We start from the raw sequence: 13,400 nt of genomic DNA, 5'->3' as shown, positions 1-13,400 counted from the left end.
CATTTAACATATGATCCACTTATGGGTTTAAGCACAAAACCTATTTGGGTGCAAAACCTATGAGGGTTCAACTACTAAAGGAGCGGCGAACAACGATTATAAAGAGCTACGATCAGGTAAGACCTTATCTCGGAGACGGTGCCACCGAGTAGATGGCGGCGGTTAGTGCGTGGGAAACTATAAGTGCCGGTATAGCGTGGTCGATGGCGCAAAGGAAAAACGGCGCGTTCACGCGAGGAGGAGGCGGTGAGAAGAACACTGATGTCTGAGCCCTCAGATCACGTTGGCGGTGGGCGGCGAGTGGTGGCCGCCGACTCCTGTATTCCGTGGGCGACCGGCGTCTCCGATCTGATCTTGCAGCGGTCGTGGGAGGTGCGGACGGCCCGGGTGGTTAGAATGCGGAGCTGTAATCGCGGGATTTAGGGAGGGGTGGGCCACGTGAGTTATGTGAGATTTGGATAAATGATATAAAGAAATAAGAAAATCTTGTCAACTCATTTAGGGGTTTAGGGTTTAGGGTTTAGGGGTTTAGGGTTATTAGGGTTTAGGGGTTTAGGGTTATTAGGGTTTAGGGGTTTAGGGGTTCAGTGTTTAGGGTTTAGTGGGGGGGTTAGGGTTATCAGGGTTTAGGGTTTAGGGTTTAGTGGGGGTGGGTTAGGGTTATCAGGGTTTAGGGTTGAGTGTTGACATGCAAGCCCGGAAATGCGCGTGTCAGAGAACGTACTTGCGTGTATAATCCCAAACTTTTTTCATGGCATCCCATGACCCCATAGAGAATGCATGCATAATTGTTTCCATGTGGGGCAAAATTTTGAATGTTTTTACGGTTTAGTGGGGGGGTTTAGGGTTATCGGGGTTTAGGGTTTAAGGGTTTTAGGGTTGACGGAGCTATGTTTGTCTTACAGTGGACGTAGCACACACACCGGACATTGATGGAGCGTTGGTCTACAATGGATTCCCTCCGGTAGCATCGATCTGGTCCGTTGACTGGCTCGGCCGACAAACTTCGTGCCACATAGAGCATGCATCCATCCACTGGACCGGATCGATGTTGGGTTGGTTTCATACAGGTGAGGGACCCAGCTAGTGCTTTCGGGGTGTTGACATGCTAGGCCGGAAATGCGCGTGTCAGAGATCGTACTTGCGTGTATAATCCCAAACTTTCTTCATGGCATCCCATGACCCCATAGAGAATGCATGCATAATGGTTTCCATGTGGGGCAAAATTTTGAATGTTTTTACGGTTTAGTGGGGGGTTAGGGTTATCACTGTTTAGGGTTTTAGGGTTGACGGATCTATGTTTGTCTTACAGTGTACCTATCACACACACTGGACATAGGTCGAGCGTTGGTCTACAATGGAATCCCTCCGGTAGCATCGATCTGGTCCGTCGACTGGCTCGGCCGACATACTTCGTGCCACATAGAGCATGCATCCATCCACTGAACCGGATCGATGTTGGGTTGGTTTACATGTACATGTACAGGGACCGGAAATGCGCGTGTCAGAGATCGTACTTGTGTGTACATGTACTAATGATCCCTAACTTTCTTCATGGCATCCCATGACCCCATAGTGAATTCATGCATAATGGTTTCCACGTGGGGCAAAATTTTGAATGTTTTTACGGTTTCGTGTGTGTGTGTGTGGGTGGGTAGGGGGGTTGGGTTATCAGGGTTTAGGGTTCAGGGTTTTTTGGTTTTTTGGGTTTAGGGTTTAGGGTTGGTTTACAATGGATTCCACCCGGTACCATCCGAAAACCTTCGTGCCACATTGTTCACATTGTCCAATTAACACTTTGTATAGATTTTTTGGGTAAAAAATGAACGAAATAATGCAACTAATCTGAACGTAATGTTTGGCATGTATCAAACCAAGTAGCCACTATTCCTCAAAAAAAACCAGTTAGCCACTATTCCTCAAAAAAAACCAGTTAGCCACTAATTGCGCCAAAAATATCTCGTAGTTACCAACGAAAATGGGTTGACAATTATTTCTGCAAATTCTTGGAATGAATTTATTGCTCTTCCTTTTTTAGAGAAGAATAAGTTACAAATTTGCTAACATAAGAAATTCGTTGTTCAAACAGAAACTGCCTCATCGTGTTGTGCCCCAAGACATGGCAGAATATGGTCATACAAGGCATTAAGCACAAATTTTATTTTGGAAACAAGAAATCAGTTTTCAATTTTATTTGTCCTTTCCAATAGATTACAAATGAGCTTTTCCTTGGTCTGGTCATACAAGGCATTAAGCACAAATGACATTGCTTATACAGAAGCTGACTGAAATAATTTGTTAACAACTTCTAATGAGTGAGGATCAACAAGTAAACAAATCCCACAACAATTATTGAAAAATAAAATCCCGCGGCCATCAGATTTGCGTGCTTATTCAGATCGATCAACTGCCTTAAGTTATTGTTCATCTTCTTCAATTCCACCTTGAGTTCCGCATCCGCCACCATCAGAGGAACATTGGCATAGCCCTTATTATCCACCGCCGATGGCAGATCTGCCTCTAGGGTTGCCCCGTGCCTCAAATCAATGGGCAAATCAATTAAGCCATCCGTTTGAAGCCTCTCAACGTATTCATCCAGCCACTCAAAATTCTTGCATGTTTTCAGCTTCTGAAATAGGGAAGGGAAACCCTAAATCACAATTCTGAGGAAATAAATATAAATCTGGGGTCAGAATTTATAGCAAAAAGACACAACAGAACATAGATTTAACCTTCCCCGCTTCTGGTTTGCTCTTGCATTTCACAAATTCCCGCCCATGGTTTCCATTCTTCTCCAATATGGTTGTCAAACGCTTCAGTGGCGCGATGCGTGGGCAGTCAGGGCATCTAGTCATCGGCAGTGAACCATACCGTGGCCATGATGACGGAGAGGCCGAACTGGACATGGACATCTCTCGTCTCTCACCGTCCGCCGGCGATGGAAGGCTTCGTCGCCGGAGAAGAATAACAATTTGGTGGGGCAAGGGAAAGGGAGGAAATGGTGGGCGGCGGCTTGGCACGGGCACGGCAATGGCTCGGGCTTCTGTGATATGTGGTTGGACCCGCGGTCAGTGCACATGTTTTGGAAGCCCCGAAAAGATCACGCTCGTTAAAAAAACTTGCATCGAAGCGCATTACTTCAAAATAACTAATTAACCCTACAATCACAGATATATACCTTCCCATTATACCGCATATCTACCCTATCCTAACCACCCCCATCTACCTTGTTTCTCCTCACATAGCCATCGCCGGGATCGCGCCATCGCTTCTCAAGCGACCACGCCGACGCCGGATTAAAAAGGTCTCCTCCACGGCTCCTCCCATCTTCGATTGCAGTGCTGATTATTTTTTCCATTGATTCGACCAAGAAGTCATTTCCAAAGAGATTAGAAAATCCAGGTTTTTCCATAGTTGAGTAGTTCTGGTGTAATTCGAGTACAAGATGTCATGCAAGAGCTTTTTGATTGATAGTTTGTAGTATTTGATCGTACGAACTGGTTCTGAAAAAAAAATCACGGTCGTATTGTTTCGAATTAGTTGGATGAGGTTGTGGATACAGTTTTCATACTATGGGTATATGTGTTGCTGTAGGGACCATGGTCTCAGAGGCGCATAACAACCGTGCGGAGTACGACAAGTCTTTGCATGAAGCGCGCCGGGAGATCGACTTGAAGGTGCAAAAGGATCGCGATGAGGTAGATAAGAAACTGAAAAAAGAACGTTCATACGTGGACAGGATGATAAAGGAGGAGCGTGAGGAGTTTTCCCGTAAGATGGTGAAGATGCGTCTTCAGATTGAAGAAAAGTATAAGCGGGACTGTGAGTACATGGAAAAAAAGTTTGTCCTTGGCTACAAGGAAATGCATCAAACGTTGCAGAAGGACCGGAAGCTTGTGGACAGTATTATACAGACAGAGCGAGTCAGGATGGATGCGTATGTGTTGCAGGCACGTGCGGATATGGATAGTAAGCTGCTACAGGAGCGGTCGGACATGGATTATAAGGCCATGCTGGAGAAGGTCCACTTGGAAGGACATATGTTAGAAGACCGTGCGATCTCACAGCCACCCCGACAACATGTCTTCAATTATTCTCCCCCTGTAAGTATCTCGCACCGATTCTATATATTAAGGACCTACGTATTCTATGATACAAACATCTTCAATTTGTGGCAACATTATGTCGGCGATTGTATGTAGGCTAAGCATCATGAGACGGCACAGTCGCCATTCACTCGAGACATTGCGATAGTCACCCGTTCAATGCCACATCAGTCCACCCCAACAACATATCGTCAATTCTCCCCTTGTAAGTACCTCGCAACGATGCATACCCAAGATATGGTATGACCTTTCAAAACTTGTGTGTAAACCCACTGTCGATGTTTCATACGCAGGATAAGAAACCTGTGATGGCAGAGTCCCCAGTCACACCACATGAAGGATACATTCCACATAACAAGGTGAGAAGGTTTGAGATGGCACAATCCCCAGTCACTCCACATGAAGGATACATACCACAAAAGCAGGTAACAACGCCGCAATGTTGCTATGCACATAAAAAATTATGTTTGCCCCTTTACTCATTGAATGTATTAACTCTGATGTGAGATACTAGGTGCTGGTCATGGAATTTTTTGTTAGTAGGGATGATGAGATGTCACATGTCCCAAGAGCATACTTTGATGAACACCCGACAGAAGTCAGAATTTTTGAACCCGCCAAAGTGACCTACGATCTCATTATGAGTGAAATGAGAGATACTTTTGGTTGCAAGCTGGGAGCAGAACTGTACTACTTCTTACTCGGGTCTGCGTGGAAGCTGCCAAAAGGAATGTTCTTGATTGCAGGACCAGATGATGTACAAAAAATGCTTTCTGATATGAATGGCAGCAAGACATGTCACCTGTACATTGTGTACAATAGAACTACGGGTTGTTTTCCCGAGGATGACATTGATTCAGAGGTTCAAATTTTACATGTTACATGCATCTAGTTTATGGCTACGTCTTTTTTGAGTTCTTCCTAATACAATTCCTATGGTTTTCTACAGGAAGTGAGAATCCAAGAAATGGAGGGTCTTGCTAGAGAGTTGGCAGAGAAAGACCAAGAACAACTTAAGTTGTATGGTTACATTGATGTTAAAGAGAAAAAGATTGAAGCATATGGGTCGTCGCCAAGCCCGACGCAATCTCCAACGACGCAACGCAAGAGGTCACTGGATTTTGGCAGTGCAGAAGACAATATGGAGTAGGCTCAATTGTTTTTCAACCAGTTTAAGCTTCAAACCAGGATTATTTTGTTGCAAACAAACATTTTTTTTCTGTTTCACACTATGTTCGCAATTATGGTACAATTTATTCATGAGACAGTTCTTTGAACAACAATGCATTTGTTTTATGATCAATCATACAGTTGTTTCTGAGTTGTTTTTGAGATGGCATTGCATCTAAAGAAGTTTCCATCTATAAAACTTGGCACGCAGTCGCATCGGAATCGCGTATCACGCGAGAGGCGTGCGTCGCACGCGAGCTTGTTTTCGGGTAGAAATCATAACATAGTTCGGATAGATAAAGTTCACGTCCGCCACCCGCGCATGCAAACCCACGTCGCCGCCATTCCCATGCATGCATGCCTCAGGCGCAGACAACGAGATGGCCCAACGTTCCATCCAGCGACCCAGCGGGTGAGGCTGGCATGGGATGGCCCATCCGAATTAGGCCCAAGCGAGCGTCGTGCCGGGCACATCCCAGGGGTGCAGGGAGTTTAGTCCCACCTCGCCGAGCGAGCGGAGCTAGCACGGGTTTATATAGCGGGCTGAGCTTTCCCTCTCAAGTTCCTTTCTAAAGCGGGCAGCACATTTCCTAACCGTCTCCGTCCCTGCCCTGTGGGCCTACTTGCTACCTGTTATCACAATCTGACGGGCCTCTACATCCTAGCCCAATAAATGATTGGGTTACTAGTCGTATGCAGGCCATTGAATTGTGAACTTTAAGCAGCAAGTAGGCGGGCTTTTTTGTCATATTTCATTTTTTGCATTTGTCACCATTATTTCCATTGCAGCCAGTCCATCATGCTGCATTTTGCACTACTAGGAAAAAGTCTATAGAAGGAATGGACACTAATGGCGCACCTGTCATGTGGTGCGCCACTACTATATAGCAGTAGCATCACATCACAACCATAAGTGTTCTGCACCAGCATCATAACAATCACATAACTACATAACAAAAGCAAACGTGTTCATCATTACAAAAGCAAACTTGTTCAACTTAACAAAAGCAAACTTGTTCATCATTACAAAAGCAAAGTTGTTCAACATAACAAAAGCAAACTTGTTCAACCACATAACTACAAACTGAGACACATAATACAACAAACAACTCAATATCCCCAACAGTAGGGGTCATCCCAATTTTCCTCCGCCTCTTGCCATTGCTCCAAACCTTCTTTGACGGTTTTGATTTTCTTCCATGCCTCGTAGGTGACGTACGCATCTTTTGCTGCGTACTCGATGAGGTTGTTTGGCAGTGGGCTGTCCCCCCATCGTTTGTGGTCCAATTTCTTGTTGATCTTCCCCTTCATTTCCTTGTAGGATGGGTGGATGAGGCTGGCTGCAAACTCAGCCAAAGACTGCCACTTCTTTCCATTGTTTGGAACTCTCCATTTGCGCTGCATGTCGACGTACTTGTCGGGGTTGATCTCCAAACCAGACAACTTCAGCTTCTCCTTGTCACCTCCAATGGAGAAGCCAACAAAGGTGTACAGCTTCTTCTCCTGCAGGAGCGGGCGGAGTTCCTTGGGCCTGCATCAAATTAATCTGGTGCATCAAATTCATCTACTTCAAAAACTTCAGAAACTACTAATTAGACAGAAACTTCAGAACTAGTATTGCATCTACTTCAGAACTTCAGAACTAGTATTGCATCTACTTCAGAAACTTCAGAAACTACTAATTAGACAAAAACATCAGAACTTCAGAACTAGTATTGCATCTACTTCAGAACAAAAGAACTATTGCATCTACTTCAGAAACTTCAGAAAATACTAATTAGACAGAAACTTCAGAACTTCAGAACTAGTATTGCATCTACTTCAGAACTTCAGAACTATTGCATCTACTTCAGAAACTTCAGAAACTACTAATTAGACAGAAACTTCAGAACTTCAGAACTAGTATTGCATCTACTTCAGAACTTCAGAACTATTGCATCTACTTCAGAAACTTCAGAAACTTCAGAAACTACTAATTAGACAGAAACTTCAGAACTTCAGAACCAGTATTGCATCTACTTCAGAACTTCAGAACTATTGCATCTACTTCAGAAACTTCAGAAACTACTAATTAGACAGAAACTTCAGAACTGGATGTTTTTACCATTTGGTTGCCGCGGTGATGTGGTATACCAGGACGAGATCCTCCATGCATAACTGCAGAACTGCAGCAATTTGCGGAGGTTGGTCTTCCCTGGTATACTCGACATCAACACCGATCGACCGAGAAACCATGCCGCCGAGCCTCCTCATGTCGCGGATCCTCTTGTCGGCTTTGTCTGGATTGCTGGTGCATACGACATCCAGCTTCTCCTTCAGGTGGATATCAACCATGAGCGGCACGGTGTAGTCCTGCTTCTGCCCGGGGACCGGAACGTCGTCGTCGACCACCAGCGGCTCCTTGCCAGACACCTCACCACGGTGATGCTTGGCAGACGGAGGGGAGTTGCTCCACGATGCCTCCGCCATTCTCTTGGGAGACGGAGGGGAGTTGCTCCACGATTCCTCCGCCATTGCCCTCCTGTCCAGCGATGGTGGAGGCAGAGGGGAGTTGCTTGATGGTGGAGGCAGAGGGAGGCAGAGGGAGGAAGATGGAGCGGCAATGGAATGAGGAGGGAGGCAGAGGGAGGAAGATGGAGCGGCAATGGAATAGGAGGGGAGTTACCTGTGTCGTGGTCGTGGGGAGTTGCCAGTGGAGGGGAGACGTGGGGAGTTGCCAGTGGAGGGGAGACGTGGGGAGTTGCCTCCAAAACTCAAACGTCCTGCCCTTTGGCCCTCGAAAACTCTGGAGGGGAGACGTGGGCCCTTTGGCCCTCGAAAACAATTTTTTTCAAAATTTTCTTTCATAGACATGTTTGGCACATGTGGTTCACCATGTACAAGAAAATTTGGGTGATTTGGAGGTGGTGGAAAAATTCACCTTTTTTCAAAAACTGGCTTAAGTACCAAATGGTCCCTCCGAAATGCGGGCATTTTTTCGACCACCTCCAAATCACCTCAATTTTGGCACAAATGATCTCTTCCACAAACAAAACTAGGTTTCCAAGTTTTGTATTTTTTTGAATTTTTTTGAATTTATAATGCCCTCTAGGCTGACTGCTGAAAACATCGGTCTATGCCTCAAGGGGGCATTGTAAAATAAAAAATTTCAAAATTTTCTTTCATAGACATGTTTGGCACATGTGGGTCACCATGTACAAGAAAATTTGGGTGATTTGGAGGTGGTGGAAAAATTCACCTTTTTTCAAAAACTGGCTTAAGTTAGACAAAATGGTCCCTCCGGAATGCCGGCATTTTTTGACCACCTCCAAATCACCTCAATTTTGGCACAGATGATCTCTTCCACAAACAAAACTAGGTTTCCAAGTTTTTGTATTTTTTTGAATTTTTTTGAATTTATAATGCCCTCTAGACTGACTGCTGAAAACATCGGTCTATGCCTCAAGGGGGCATTGTAAAATAATTTTTTTCAAAATTTTATTTCATAGACATGTTTGGCACATGTGGGTCACCATGTACAAGAAAATTTGGGTGATTTGGAGGTGGTGGAAAAATTCACCTTTTTTCAAAAACTGGCTTAAGTTGGACAAAATGGTCCCTCCGGAATGCCGGCATTTTTTCGACCACCTCCAAATCACCTCAATTTTGGCACAGATGATCTCTTCCACAAACAAAACTAGGTTTCCAAGTTTTTGTATTTTTTTGAATTTTTTTTTGAATTTTTTTGAATTTATAATGCCCTCTAGACTGACTGCTGAAAACATCGGTCTATGCCTCAAGGGGGCATTGTAAAATAATTTTTTTCAAAATTTTCTTTCATAGACATGTTTGGCACATGTGGGTCACCATGTACAAGATAATTTGGGACCTGCATGCAAGAGTCGGGGACCTGCATGTGAATAGTGATTCATCAAGGCCTTGACAGCTACTGGCACAGCGGCTGCCGCCCGATTTGCATGCAGCGAAGATGAACGTGCATGGAGGTTTCTCAAAGATTTCCAAGCACACCCCAGTGGGCCCTGCTTATTTAAAAAATACGTCAGTCATTATTGCTCTGTAAATGAAGAATATGCATGACAACCATAGTAAGGGTGAAGAATCATATTCATCCACCAACGCTTGTTAAAATCACCTCGATGAAGGTATTTAAGCAGGTAAAGGAGCTGCTCGAGGGGCGAGGTGGGACTATTTTTAGTTATACGAGAACAACGTGCGAGATCGTACGCGACGTGGGCCGTCCGGAGCTGCAACCTCGGATGGGCCGGTGTTTGGGTCGACGTAGGAAAACGGCCTGCCATGCATGCATGGCGTCGGTAGTCTCGCCTAAACGATGGACACGCACCAAGCCAGCCATGCAGACCGTGGGATCGCACGGGAGATCCGTCTGGCGGCCGTGTGTGCGTGCAGAAATACATCACAATAATTATTCTACTCGACAATAACAAGTGCTCCATGCTAGCCCTTATTCCTGTTCGAAATACATCATCATTCTTAAAGTTGGACATCAAATGATACACACAGAAAATGGAAACGAAAGATTTCGAACTAATACAGTAACATGGCAGTACAACCGCACTCCACTAAATTACTGTCACGATGAAATAGAATGTAAAGACCACGTCACACAAAGCTGAATGGCACACGACGTTCTTTGGCTCATCGTCGGTTCATGCTGTATGTAGATATCACAGTTTAGCCTCGAGATCCTACACAGAAGATTACAATAAATCACATGGACATCAATTATGTGTAAAACACATGCAAAAAATAAATATGAACATATTTCGTACCTCTAGCAATTTAGCGCATTTACGTCGATTGTGACCTGGTTTCTTGCAATAGCCACAGATATTCTGTGATCTTGACTTCTTTGTCTTTGCCTGCAGCCTTTTCTTCGGTGCACCTCGTCCTGGCACATGCACGGGACCCAGAACCTTATCAACTTTCTCCGAGTGCGGCATCAACGGGCCAAACCTAATGCTGTTATGCTGAGCATTAGTTGACTCCTTACTGTCAGCTTGTTCAAAACTTGATTGCTTGCCATGATGTTGTGCTTGCAAAAGCATCTTTAGACGGTGATAGTCCTCATCAGAGTGGCATGCCTTGAAACTTGCAGCGTGACTACGATTCCGCAACTCGCGGTACCTCTGCAGGCTTACAGAATAGTCATACATCTGGTTTTTTCTGGTAGGTGTGTATGCACATTTTGCATTCATAGTCCACCTAGTGGGAACGCAACAACCTGGCAGAATTGTTTGTTTTAAAATCCCCAATATGTAAAAAATGTGGGAACATGGTGTGCCTGCGCATTCCAGCTTACGGCAAGAACAACTCACCCTGTGCAAAAGACCTCCTTCTCTTCAATGCGCACTCCAAACTTTTTATCCATTCTTTCTTGTTTGGACACAACATAAGTGGAATCTTCTGATCCATCTAGTATCTCTCTGATCTGACATTTGCTGACAGCATCTATGCTCCATAAGACCATCTTAAAGACACTAGGTGTGAAAACTGTTGCGGCGTGTTTCTCAAGTGGCGAAGCATTTTCCTCTATAAATGGAACGGACTGCAAGGCTTCGATGTCATGGAGAGCTTCGTTAATCCGTCACGATGCAAGGCAACACTCATAGTGCTCTAGCATTTCAAACAACGACATCTTACCCTCAAGATGCGTATGTAGCACAGAGTTCAAGCTCTCACTCCTCTGATTGCTGCTCAATCCTAGGAAACAACGCCCCTCAAGATATGGAGCACACCACAACTTTCTCATCTGATACATCTGATGCAGCCAAGACTCCCCACTGGTTACTTTATTCTGTTGTAAGAATTGTATCCATTTTATCTCATGCTCTTCAATGGAAGAAGTATCATAAATGAAAGATCTGAATTCCTCCTTTATGTCGTCATCATGCAGATGGCGTACAATGTTCTGCTGAATGTGCCATATACATAGTCTATGGTTTGAGTCTGGCCAGACCACCCTTATTGCTCTCTGCATTGCAAGGTCCCCATCTGTGATCACAGATATTGGATGCTTCTGTGCCATGCAATCAGAAAAGGTCCGCAACATCCACTCGTATGCCTGGCTTGTTTCATGAGAAATTATACCACAGCCAAAATTAACAGTGCTGCGGTGGTGATTCAACCCGACAAACGGCACAAATGGCAGATTGTATTTGTTGGTTCTGTATGTGATATCAAAAACAATGACGTCTCCGAAAGCCTCGTAGTCAAGTCGCGACTGACTATCAGCCCAGAACAGTCCCTTCAGATGGCCATGCTCGTCTACCAAGTACTTGAAGAAAAAATGCACAACTCGCTCTCGCCTCGCCATCATGTGCATGATCACCGTATTAGCATCACCGGCACTGATTGTCTCCTGCTTATTAGCATGGCAGAAATTATAAACGTCCCTCTTTATGCATCCAACCTTATAAAATCCACCGTATTGAAAGCACAAAATATCCATAATACGTTATTGGCGGATCCCACATTTTTCCATGTCCGCAATGTCCGCTTTCTGCTCATCGCTAATTCGTCTGTGCGAACGCAGCAGACAAGAAAGATCCCGTGGGGCTAGAGGATGGATGTGCTCATCGATGAAATCCTTGACAAACCACCGACCGGTTTCCTCCTGTCTCGTAATGACCAATTTAGCATTACACCCAACACGTGTTAAACTTCGTGGCCTCCTCTTTCTATCTTCCATCTTTCTTTTCATGTGCTTCTCTTCGTGAAACCCTTGACGACTACACACAATTTTCCTTAAAATTATGTATTTGTTGGATCCATCCCACTCAACGTAGCTTTTCCTCACACTAAAACCTTTTTCAAGAGCATATTTGTTGTAGAATTCATAGCCTTCGGCCTCACTATCAAACATCTTGCTGACAACATTTACATACTCGAACATACTCTCATCACTTGCATACGCCATGTCTTCCAGCATATGACATGTGAGGGAAACCAATCATCAACATCTTTCTGTTTATCAATGTTGCAGGTGTAAAATAGCTCATAGGCAAAGACAAGTGCATGGAATAGACTTTGCTCGTTTGACATGTGAGGGAAACCAATCATCAACGTCCAACAAGTAGTATCTCATCTTCCTTTAAACTATATTTCATGCACTATGCAAACCTAAAGTGATGATGACTTTAATAAACTAAATTAAGTGAACTATGGAACCAGTATCTCATCTTCCTTTAGTATATCTCATCTCAAACATCAAGTAAGTCACTTTTTTCTGCGGTACCAAAGGAAGTAAGCAATGCCCTCAACATCTTACTTAAACAAACATGATGCGATTAGCTCAAGAGAAACTATGCCACGATGAAGCTTTCCATTCGTTGTTCTAGTCCGTACCCGGATCTTGTGGGGTTGAGGTTGTACTGCATGCACGGTGGAGGGGCGCAACGGCCAAGAGAACGAGCTGAACGCCAAGCCGAATTCATACCTTAAGGATGGTACGCGCGAAGAGATGGGATCGCCCGCCGCGGTCGCCGCCGATTCAGCCGGCGCAGATCCGGCCTTCTTCTTCTTCGGTGACGGCGTGGGGGGCTGGGGTTGGTTGGGTGGAGGACGAGGACGATGAATTTATTCCTCTCGCTGGGCAGGTCGAGGACGGAGAAGATCAGGAGCGGCGAGCGGCGACGAATAGATCGGAGGAGGATTCTGAACTGGATCGAGTAGACATGGATCTGGTCCTCAGGTGATCGGTTCAAGAAAAGATATTTCCCCCTGGACCATTATGCCCTTATCGCAATTAACATATTAAATTTAATCGATTAAAATTCCCCGCAAGATCTGACAGCTAATAAAAATTAGACGTGATCAGACATGTAAGTACTGCTAAGTACTCCGAGTACTAACCCAATCACCGTAAAACAGCTCATAAAAATAAGGGCCTTTGAGGAAGAAGATCGATTCTTTGCTAACAATTTGGATCTTGTTGACAAGAATGCAAGTCCATATTTCTATAATTTTGCAGCAACTGAATGGTTGATTCTATGTCTAGAGATAATGAGTATTGCAGTTCTTTCTTTTTCTGCTTTTGTCATGGCCCTCCTTCCACGAGGAACTTTTCGCCCTGGTAAATATTGGAAATTTTTGATAACTAGCTTG

General features: G+C 44.6%; 2 pseudogenes across 1 annotated transcript in view; one reads left to right on the top strand and one right to left on the bottom strand.

Annotated features, from left to right (window-relative positions):
* Positions 1–13,400, top strand: part of LOC125528359 (ABC transporter C family member 10-like) — a 49,987-nt pseudogene that overhangs the window by 17,219 nt on the left and 19,368 nt on the right. The window contains exon 9 of the transcript XR_015609901.1: positions 13,167–13,368. The product of XR_015609901.1 is annotated as an ABC transporter C family member 10-like (transcript). The remainder of the gene's footprint in view (positions 1–13,166; positions 13,369–13,400) is intronic.
* On the bottom strand, positions 9,962–11,804 carry LOC147958184 (protein FAR1-RELATED SEQUENCE 5-like; annotated as a pseudogene).

This window comes from Triticum urartu, chromosome 7A (genome assembly GCF_056163025.1).
Source record: "Triticum urartu cultivar PI428250 chromosome 7A, HENAU_Tu73, whole genome shotgun sequence".
In the NCBI taxonomy this organism is placed as follows: domain Eukaryota; kingdom Viridiplantae; phylum Streptophyta; class Magnoliopsida; order Poales; family Poaceae; genus Triticum; species Triticum urartu.
The sequence above is the reverse complement of the archived record's forward strand: the minus strand, read 5'-3'. Positions and strand labels throughout refer to the sequence as shown.